The sequence below is a fragment of the Apodemus sylvaticus genome, chromosome 14 (assembly GCF_947179515.1).
Source record: "Apodemus sylvaticus chromosome 14, mApoSyl1.1, whole genome shotgun sequence".
Classification (NCBI taxonomy): Eukaryota; Metazoa; Chordata; class Mammalia; order Rodentia; family Muridae; genus Apodemus; species Apodemus sylvaticus.
Genome location: NC_067485.1, coordinates 78,654,703 through 78,664,628, shown reverse-complemented (window position 1 = coordinate 78,664,628; position 9,926 = coordinate 78,654,703). Strand labels below are relative to the sequence as shown.

At 45.5% G+C, this 9,926-nt stretch overlaps 1 long non-coding RNA gene across 1 annotated transcript; it reads left to right on the top strand.

Annotated features, from left to right (window-relative positions):
• Window positions 1-345: 345 nt before the first annotated feature.
• On the top strand, window positions 346-9,650 carry LOC127665139 (uncharacterized). The gene is made up of 3 exons (XR_007973319.1): window positions 346-538; window positions 5,742-5,860; window positions 9,184-9,650. It is a non-coding gene; the product is annotated as an uncharacterized LOC127665139 (long non-coding RNA).
• The last annotated feature ends 276 nt before the right edge of the window (window positions 9,651-9,926 follow it).

Sequence of the window (9,926 nt, the reverse complement as noted above, 5' to 3'; positions counted from 1 at the left end):
GCCTGACTGGCATCCTTAGCCGGCTTTCTTGTCTCTTCCGTTCATTCTTTTCCTTGGCCATTTTCTAATTGGACCGTGACTCCCATAACTCATCAAGTGCTGTAGAAACAGCCCAAGATGTTCAGGGTCAGTCCCGAGAAACTCGGGCCTGGCAGCCATCCCAGCTGTGGGGGAAGCCACAGGTTTCGGAAACATGCTCAACTGGCAGAGGTAATTACAGTCTGAGGTGCTCGGTCAGGGCCGCAGGTGGGAGCGGTGAGAACAGGCCCGGCCGCCCCTTTGTTCTGAGCCCAGGCCACGTGAAATCATTTCTGTTCACAGCCCGCCCTAGCTGGTTGCTGGCAAACCTCTTCCCTAGAGGTCTTTAAAAATAGCATTGGTAAACACATAGCCACTGCTGTGGCTATGTCCAGAAGAAGAAGTAAAGAATGAAAAGACTTCCCCCATGCCTGGCCCAAGCCCCCCGAGCTTCCCAGGGAGGACAGCAGGAGCCTCTAAGTCCAGAACCTCTTGGCAGGGAAGAAGCATCCAGGATCGGGTAGGATTTTGAGGCTCTGGCTCAGGTGACATGTGACCTTCTCCTTTTCGGTGTCAGAGGGAACAGGCAGAGCTTGGGTTTGACATGGTTCTCTGGGGCCCAGAAGAACAAAAGGGCGTTGGCTACACGCCCACCTGGAGGCTCCTGTATAAGGGGATGGGCGGGGCCTCTGTGAGGTCGCCCAGCCCAGTTCTCTTGTAGACAGAGATGACCAACAAGACAGCATTTGACACCGCTGTTGAAGCAGGCCTGTGACTGCAATGGTAGATTCTTTCTTTTCTCGTTCCAAACATGCTGTGGGACGAGGCGAGGTGGTCTCTTTTCCTACCCTTGCGCACACGGAAGGGAGTTTTTTCAGAAGAGGTTCTAGAAGATGAGGAAGCTTCTAGATTTTCTCATGGGCAATGTGCCCATGAGGACTTAAGGGGACTTAAGGGGGACTTAAGGGGGACTTAAGGGGAAACACCCTCCCACTCTGGAAGAGAGAACATTCAGGGTCCGGAAACCTTGCACTGCCTGTCTTCAGCTCCCCGACTCCCCCCCACCCTACCCCCTACCCTACCCATCCTCCACCACCCCCACCCCCGCTATCCCCACCCCCATTTCAGGCACTGTTTCCTTACCTTCCGAGTTCTAGCCTCCATGATTCCAGGCTCCAGTAAGAAAGGCAGGGACCTAGCAGGCAGCAGGAAATTCATAAAATTCACAGTTGGAGGATCGAGCCTCACATTACAGCTCTGGAGGCGGATGCCATTTCTGTTTCCCTGTACATTGCCATCTGCTTATTCATTTACCAAACAGACACCTACTGAAGTGACGACTGCAGTCAACACAGACTGCCTGGGAGGGGTGACAGCCGCATCCTTGCCTCTCTCTCTCTCTCTCTCTCTCTCTCTCTCTCTCTCTCTCTCTCTGTGTGTGTGTGTGTGTGTGTGTGTGTGAGAGAGAGAGAGAGAGAGAGAGAGAGAGAGAGAGAGAGAGAGAGAATACCATTATAATATTGTTTTAGGGGCAAGGCTCCATGGAAAAATCTCAGATAATCATACCAACACACACACACACACACACACACACACACACACATACACACTCACATGCATACACACACACACACACACACACACACACACACACAGAGTTTCTCTTCCTCTATTGGACAGCTAGGTAAAGTGGTAGATCATCATTAATATCAAGTCTTCATTGAAAGGCAGCAGATGCTAAAGGACACTGAGTAGTTAGATCGGCATGTGCAGCATGGTGGGCCAGTGGTAGTACTTTGAGGATTTATGTTCAAATACACCATCATAAATACATTTCTGCACATTGACACCTGGGCCCAGCCCTGAAGCCTTTTTTGGGATTTCTCAGTAGCAGAGACTGGGGATGCTTCCCTGATAATTCTGGTTCCCTTATAGTGGGGAAGGGCTCAGAGCCTGGCTGTGCTTGGCTCTGTCCTGGGAATGGCAGTGGTTTCATTTGGGCTATGACTTACATATTAATAACGCTGTTCCTGCTGTCCTCAATCAGGGTAGGTTAGATGTCCCCTGCGGGCTGCCTGTCCTATATGTGAGTGCTTTCTTCCTCGTTCTCAGAAGGATCTCAAGCTTAAATATCACCCTTTGCAAAGGATGTAAATGGTAGCGTGAGATTACACAGAGCTAGAGAGGACAGCAAGTACCAGTCACGTTACTGTCTCAGACGGCCTGCACAAGGATCCGTAACACATATATATCATATGGGGTTTGCTTCATTCTCTTCGGACGAGTGACCCTTTAAGTGAAGCTGTAATGGTTTTGAAACAAGATCAAACTTAATGTCCCAGTGTCCTTTCCGTCACCTAGGAGTAAAAGTTATAGTGCCATGAATGTAAACTATTTCACCCTGAAGTCATGGAAGAGTCTGAACCAGACAGAGGCTTTTTGTCTTTAAAATGTTGAAAAAAAAGGAAAAGTTATCCTCAGCTGGGTGACTTCCCTGTGAGGACAGATTTTTGAGAAAGGAGAAGGACAGTGTTCTCTGGGACAGGGTCTTCCATGTGTGGCACGTCCAGTCTAGCCCACGGCGTTGGCTTTCATGATGTTGAAATTCCCACGGTAGCCAGTCAGTCGTGTCCAACGTGTACCATCCTTAGCCAGTGGGATGTGGTAATAAAACATCTCTGAGTCCTACATGGTGATTGTTCCCATTAGCTAGTAAATCATGTCCAACGTGTTCTGTCCTTAGTCAGTGGGATGTGGAAACGAAAACATCTCAGAGTCATGCACGGCTTGTGCTCCCATGATGCCTCTTCTCTTACAGGGAGGGCATAGGGAACACGGGGGTGGGGGGACGAGGACCTACGTGAAGCTTCAGGCCCTTCATCTGGGCCGTTGCCTCAATACAGCACTCTCTGTGGCTGGGCATAAGTGTCTTTGAATCAAGGCTTAGTATTAAGATAATGCTTGTTTTAAGAAATATATATGACACTAATTTTGTCAATAATAAAGGTGATACCTAGTTAGTCTTCTCTGCATTTAGAACTTTGATAGAGGAGAAGGGTATTATTGGGGGCCACACTGGACTCCAATGTGGACAGTTAATTTAGCCCTCAACAATGAAAATGAAAAAGTGGATGGTGGGAATGTACTATGTATAAAAAATGATGGGCTGTAAAGCTAGAGTGTGGTAGGTGAGCTTTCCTGGCACAGGGAACTGAGAGCGTGAGTGCAGAAGTAGGAAGGAATGAAAGTGTTTGAAGACCGTCTTAGTTAGGGTTTCTGTTGCTGCAGTGAAATACCATGACCAAAAAAACAAGTTGGAGAGGAAATATTTATTTGGCTTACATTTCCACATCACTGGTCATCACTGAAGGAAGTCAGGACAAGAACTGAAACAGGAGGAATCTGGAGGCGGGAGCTGGTGCAGAGGTCGTGGAGGAGTGCTGCTTATTGGTTTGCTTTCCAGCCTGTTTCCTCATAGAACCCAGGACCTCAAGCCCAGGGATGGCCCCACCCACCATGGGCTGGGCCCTCTCCCATCAATCACTTAAGAACATGCCCTTCAGCTGGATCTTGTGGAGGCAGCTTTTCAATTGAGGTTCCCTCCTTTCAGGTAACTCTTGCTTTCGTCAAGATGACCCAACACTATCCAGCATAAAGACTGTTGGACATAGATGCATCTAGAACATGGACTAAGAAAATCTAAACTGAGATGAAGCTATAGAAATGGCCTGATTAGTTGATGCAGGGTTTGTATGTTGTACCAAAGAGCTTGACACAGATACTAAAGGCTGTGAGAGGTCAAGAGGATCTTAAAGAACAATAATGACATATTGTTAACACAATAGTGATGACTCTAGAGATGGACCAGAAGGCCAGAAGAAGGAAGCTCACATAGGAGATACTGCCTTAGTGCAGAGGGGAGGTTAGGGTCCCTTTGCCTGGGATATAACAGCAATTATAGTATATATATTGTACATATAATACTATATATACTATATCCATATACTATATCTATATACTATATCGATATATTATATATTATAATAACATATTATATAATATATATAGTCTACATATATATTATATTATATTATATTATATTATATATATATAATAGTCTGGTAGTGGATCTCAGTGGGAGGTGCAGTCCTCAGAGTTTACTGGTAAATTGAATGAAAGGCCCAGGAGAAAAGGTAGAAGTGGAGAAGGATCCCAAGTTCTGGCTCAGTGAGTCGATGGCTGAGAGTACTGTTTGCAGAGATGGCAGAGTGGGAGCAGAAAGTCAGGAAAATTCAGGTTATCACGAGACTTCTTAATGGCAGTGTCAGGAAAGCATGGGATCTGGGACTCAGAGGAGTTGAACAACCCACATGCCCAATGCCCCTTGGCCATCTCACCCACCTGGACAAGCTGTTTAGCTAGTGCATTTGTTCCTTTTAGATTGGCATGACCAGAATCCCTGGTGTAAACAAGGGAGGGAAAGTTCATTTTGGCTCATGGTTTCAGAGAGCTTTCAGGTAATGACAGAAGAAGACAGAAGAAGATGTGACAGAGACTGGCAAGGTGGTGGAAGACCAGGAGGCACTGCACACAGGATAAAACTGGAGGCAGATACCTTCAAAGATCTAGTAACTCCTTCTGCCAGGAAACCCTCTTGCCTCAATGTTCCACAATGTCCTCAAACAGCATCACCAGTTGGTATTTAAATGCATGCACCTGCAGGGGACATTTCAGACTATAAAAACTATAAAAACTAGAGACCACTGGTGAGACTTTATATTCCTACTGTTTTGTTGGTTGCTGTTCCTTTTCAGAAAATTCTGCATAGATGGGCTAGAGGGACGGCCCCGTGGTTAAGAACACTTACTGCTCTCTGCAGAAGGACCAAGTACAGTTCCTAGCACCCATCTAAGTGGCGCACAACACCCTGTAGCTTCAACTCAGGGAGCTCTAGCCCCCTCTTCTGGCCTCTGTGGGCACCACACTCATGTCTCTCTCTCTCTCTCTCTCTCTCTCTCTCACACACACACACACACACACACACACACAAATAAAAATAAAATAATTTAAAATGTCTGCCTAGAAACGAATTATAAAGAGCTATTGCATGACTTTATTTTGAAGAGACTCTCGTCATTTCCAGGATAATTTTTCCTCTCCATACAGTAGCTGGTTGTCAATCATTTTCTTGTTGGGCAAAGAATGCCAAAGACTTTTTTATTCACTTCAATGAATGTCTTTTGGGGGAAAAGGGACTCTTTAATTAATGTATTTATGGGGCACAATAGCTTTTTAAAGACACCAGTCCCTTCCTAACACACACAGCTGTGCTTCAGAGCTTGATTCTTCACCCAAAGGCCCCCAGGGATCCAGTATTCATCCAGCCTTGGCCTCTCAGACTCTGCACAATGGAGCCACTTCCCTGCAATGCTCCTGCCTGCAGAATCTCATTCATCAGCCTGAAAAGGGCTGAGATATTTAAAGCTCACTTCAGGAATGTTTCATAATAAGAACTGGGGGAAAGAACATAATCTCATTTTAAAAGATTTCCTTCCTCTGTTCTGCAGACAGAATCAAACAATCGGGCATCCCATCTGTCCAGATTGTGTGATGCAGTTTTGAAGTTATTTGAATTCCTTTGTTCCAAGGCACCTCTGGGGGGAATTCTCTCCCCTATGTAGTATACACACTCAATCATTTGATCCTTGGATTTGCAATTCCAGGAGCAAAATAATGAGCCAACACTGAAGGAAATGCCACCCTGCTTCAGCCATCAGGACCTAGGACCGGAGAGTGAAGGTGGTCGATACATGGAAAAATGGATTTAAAGGAACATTTCAAGGTAATAGGAGAACAGGGCTTATAAGATAATTAGTAAATGTTTGCCGGGCAAGCATAAGGACCTGAGTTCAATCCCCAGAACTCAAGAAAAAGCTAGGTGGGTGCTATGTGCTTGTATTCCTGATAATAGGCAGGAGGAGACAGGAAGATCCTGTGTGTCGGTGGAACCTACCTTTAACCTCAGCACTCAGGAGGCAGAAGCAGACAGAATTCTGTGAGGCCAGCCTGATCTACATAGCCAGTACCAGGCCAACTAGGGCTACAAAGTCTGACTTGGTCTCAAGAAAACATCACCACCAACAACAAAAAAGACAAACAAGTGCACCCCCCAACCAAACCAAACCAAACCAAACCAAACCAAATCAAATCAAACCAAATCAAACCAAACCAAACCAAAAAAAAATCTTAGTGGAGAACAGTGAAGGAAGATAGCTAGGTTGATCTACAGTCTTCACATGCACATACATTCACATATACCTGCACACACACACACACACACACACACACACACACACACACACACGAGTACACATATGAATGGACGCATACATATACCCTCTTCTTTTTAATTTAATAGAAAACCATACAGATATTAAAACATTAAGAGCATTAGTAAAAAATCTAAGTAGGGTTAGTCTCTGTAAGGTGCTGACATACCCTTATCTGCCAGCATGTGAGTTGTCCCCTTCTGGGCCTCTGAACAGCATACACAGTGTGTCTACTCCGATCTATTCTCAAGACGGCTTGTCTGGTGTCACCTGAGTTTCAGATGGAGGGGACAGCAGGGGTCCCACAGATCACCTGGATGGTCTTTTCTTGCTTTCGATTGTGTCCAGCAATTCTCTCCACTGTGCAGTTCAAGGGCCAGCAAAACCTTTAGAAATAGTCAAAGAGTAAATACTTTAGACTTTAGAACTAGGGTGGCGCTCAGCGACAGGGTCTTGCTTACTGTGAATGAAGCTCTGGTTTGAATTCTAGCACCTCAAAAAAAAAAGTAAATATATTACGTTTTTTTAAATTTAGATTTTGTTTTCTTCCTTTGGGTTCTAGGATTAAGCCAAGAGCCTCATGTGTGCTAGGCAACTGCTAGAATTTGTTTGCCAGCCAGCCGGAGAATTTGTTGGCTACGTAATCTTATAATATCAACCAGACTCTGTCATATAGTACAAAAGCTACCACCAACAGCATGTAAGCAGGTGGGATGACTATGGCCCAGTCAAAGTGTTTATGGAAATTGAAATTTGAATTATAAATAATATTCACTTATCACCAATTTCTTATTTTTAGAAAATCATTTAAAAAATATAGATAGTATTGGTTATCCCACATGACATATAAGACGACAATAGGCAAGTCAGGTGTGATTCACGAGCTGTTTCTGGATTTTAGTTTTTGTGTTTTGCATGAGTATTACCTACCCCTGGTGACTAGGGTCATGGGGCTTCCTCTCTGTTATCCTGGTCAAAAATCCCTTGTCAGCCATCCTTGTCAGCACCAGTGATACAGCATCTAAGAGAAGACCACAAGAGGATGGGTATCTGTCTGTGCTTGTGGCCTCGTTATACTGAAGCACATCCTGCAGAGGAAAGCAGCAACACTTTCAGGATGAAGCACGGAAATAAACCATATGCCAATCAAGAAAGCCAAACCCCGAGGAAAAGACTGGGGCTCCCTACTTCAGCTACACAAATTACAATTTCATCTCACACGGCTAAGGAAGCAAGGTGACTCTGGTTGGGTAAATTTGCTTGCTGTGGTCTTTGAAAGCCTATGCACAGCTAGATGGTAACAGCTCACCAAGAACTGGGGCAGGTAAAGTTGTAACTTGGATCTACCGTCTGCTTTCTGAACGTCTTCCATATGGTGAAAATCAAAGCATGCAGCTCTATTTCTAAGGTAACGGTGCAGCAATGTCAGGTCCTGGGTGTGGCTGGTGTCTCTCACTTGGCAGATTGTATTAAGAGTGTCTTTGAGTGTTGAGCCTCCCTGAGCCTGCAGCAAAATGAAGCGGTCTCGTCAAATCCCCAGGGGCACGTTCTGGCGCTGCACCTTAGGCTTCTCGGCCTCCTTTCTATCCTCCCCCCACCCCCCTGCCCTGTCAACATCTGTCTTCCTTCCTCTCATAGACTTAGCCAGAGGCCTGAGTGGATATATCTTACCTTTCTCCGCAGTATACGCATTTCAGTTTACAAGAACCTTCTGATAGCCACCACTGCCAACTTGATGTCTCAGGAGACACCTAGGACACACCGCCTCTTGGTGTGTCTGGGAGGATGTTTCCAGAGAAGTCATCTGAAGACTCACACTGGATGTGGGTGACACCTTCTCAGCAACCAAGGTCCAGACTGAATGAATAAAGGACGATAAGTGTGGGAGACCAAACTGTGGGAAACCAGACTTTCAACAGCCCCCACTTTGAGAATCCCCTTTTGCTGACCCCTTGTTAGAAGCCTCTTTTACAAGGATGATTGTGGGGACCAACTGGTCCTTATCTTAGATAAACACCTGAGGTTGTTAGAGAAGAACCAGCATTCCAGAAAAGCCATAAGATGCCTCAAGCTGCTGCCAGCCTGTCGCCAGCATCCGCACCAGACGTCCTCCCTTTCTTCTGTGCCTCAAATCTCTCTCCTCCAGCCTCTCCTTATCTTTTTTTTTTGTTTTTTGTTTTTGTTTGTTTGTTTGTTTTTACGGTGTGCTTAAAACTAGACTTTCCTCTCGTTAATAAACAGACCTTTTCATGCACTCCTGCTGCTTGGTCTCGCCCTGTCTTTCCCGCCCATTTCTCTCTTACATTCTAGGTCATCCTTGGCTCCCCGAATAGCTAGGTCCTGCAGGATGGAATAGATAAGAAAGGAGAAAGCCAACTCAGTGCCAGCATCCATCTTTCTCTGCTTTCTGACCTTTGATAAAATGTGACCAGATACCTCATGCTCCGTCGATGCCTTTCTACCGGGTTGGATTGCATCCTCAGAATCCTGGGCTAGAAGAAACCTTTCCCTCTTGAGGTGGAAGCTTCTCAGGTATTTGGTCACATCAACAAATATCATATGAAATCAATTGGAGAAAATGCTTCCGAAATGGAACCAAAGGCTTTGGTCACATAGGCCATCAATATGTTAACAGATGCCCTATTTCCCTTCCAGCACAGGGGATAGAATCCAGGTTCTTGTGTGTGGTAAATATTTGCTTTACTATTGATCTATATATCTAACCTCAAAGAGATGTCTGAAGAGTCTCCTTGGAGACCCGCTACATAGCCGATGCTGGAGAGCTTCAGTCCAGGGCTTTTCCTCTCTTCCTGGCTGGATGTCATTTTCATTTCAGGACACAGTGCTGTAGCTGGAAAGTCAGGTCCATCAACATGTGAAGTATCAGGAAGAATGGAAGGAGGGAAATTCTTGGAAGCCTTGATGTTCTTTACTGAGGCATGGAAGGAATGAAGGGTCCCCACTGAGATTGCAAAGGAGAACAGGATGAACTGGGCTCCTGTGTGTCAGCTCCTTTTCTACAGCTGCCTGGAATGCTGTTCCCCCAGATACCTTGGCCTACTCCCTCACCTCTGTGGTGAAGCCTCCCTGACCTGGCTCTTTAAATTGCAATCCACACCTCTCCACAGCACTCCCTGTTTTGCCCCCTTAAACTCTTCCTACACCTCCTTTTTCTTTCACAAGAAGATTTGCTATCCAACAAATATGCTATAAATATATGCACTTACTTTGCATGTGCATTGTTTCCTGTGCCCCTGCCAAAGCACTCGAGTGTAAATTCTATAAAGGGCTATGTCTTTATTCGTTGGTGTATCTTACTTTCTGAAAGAGCTCATTAGATGCATGTTCGGTGAATGTGTGACTTGCCCATTTATTTTTGGTGAATTTACCATTTTCAGTATTATGGTTTGTATGTAAAATGTCCCTCACAGGCACAAGTGTTTGGGAATTTGGTCCCTGCTTGCGGTGCTGTTTGAGAGGTTTTGGAACCTGGGGAACATGACGCTAGCTGTCAGATGTAGACCAGTAGGGATAAGCCTCTGAGGATTCTAACAGCTAACTGCTTCCATTCCTGTTCTC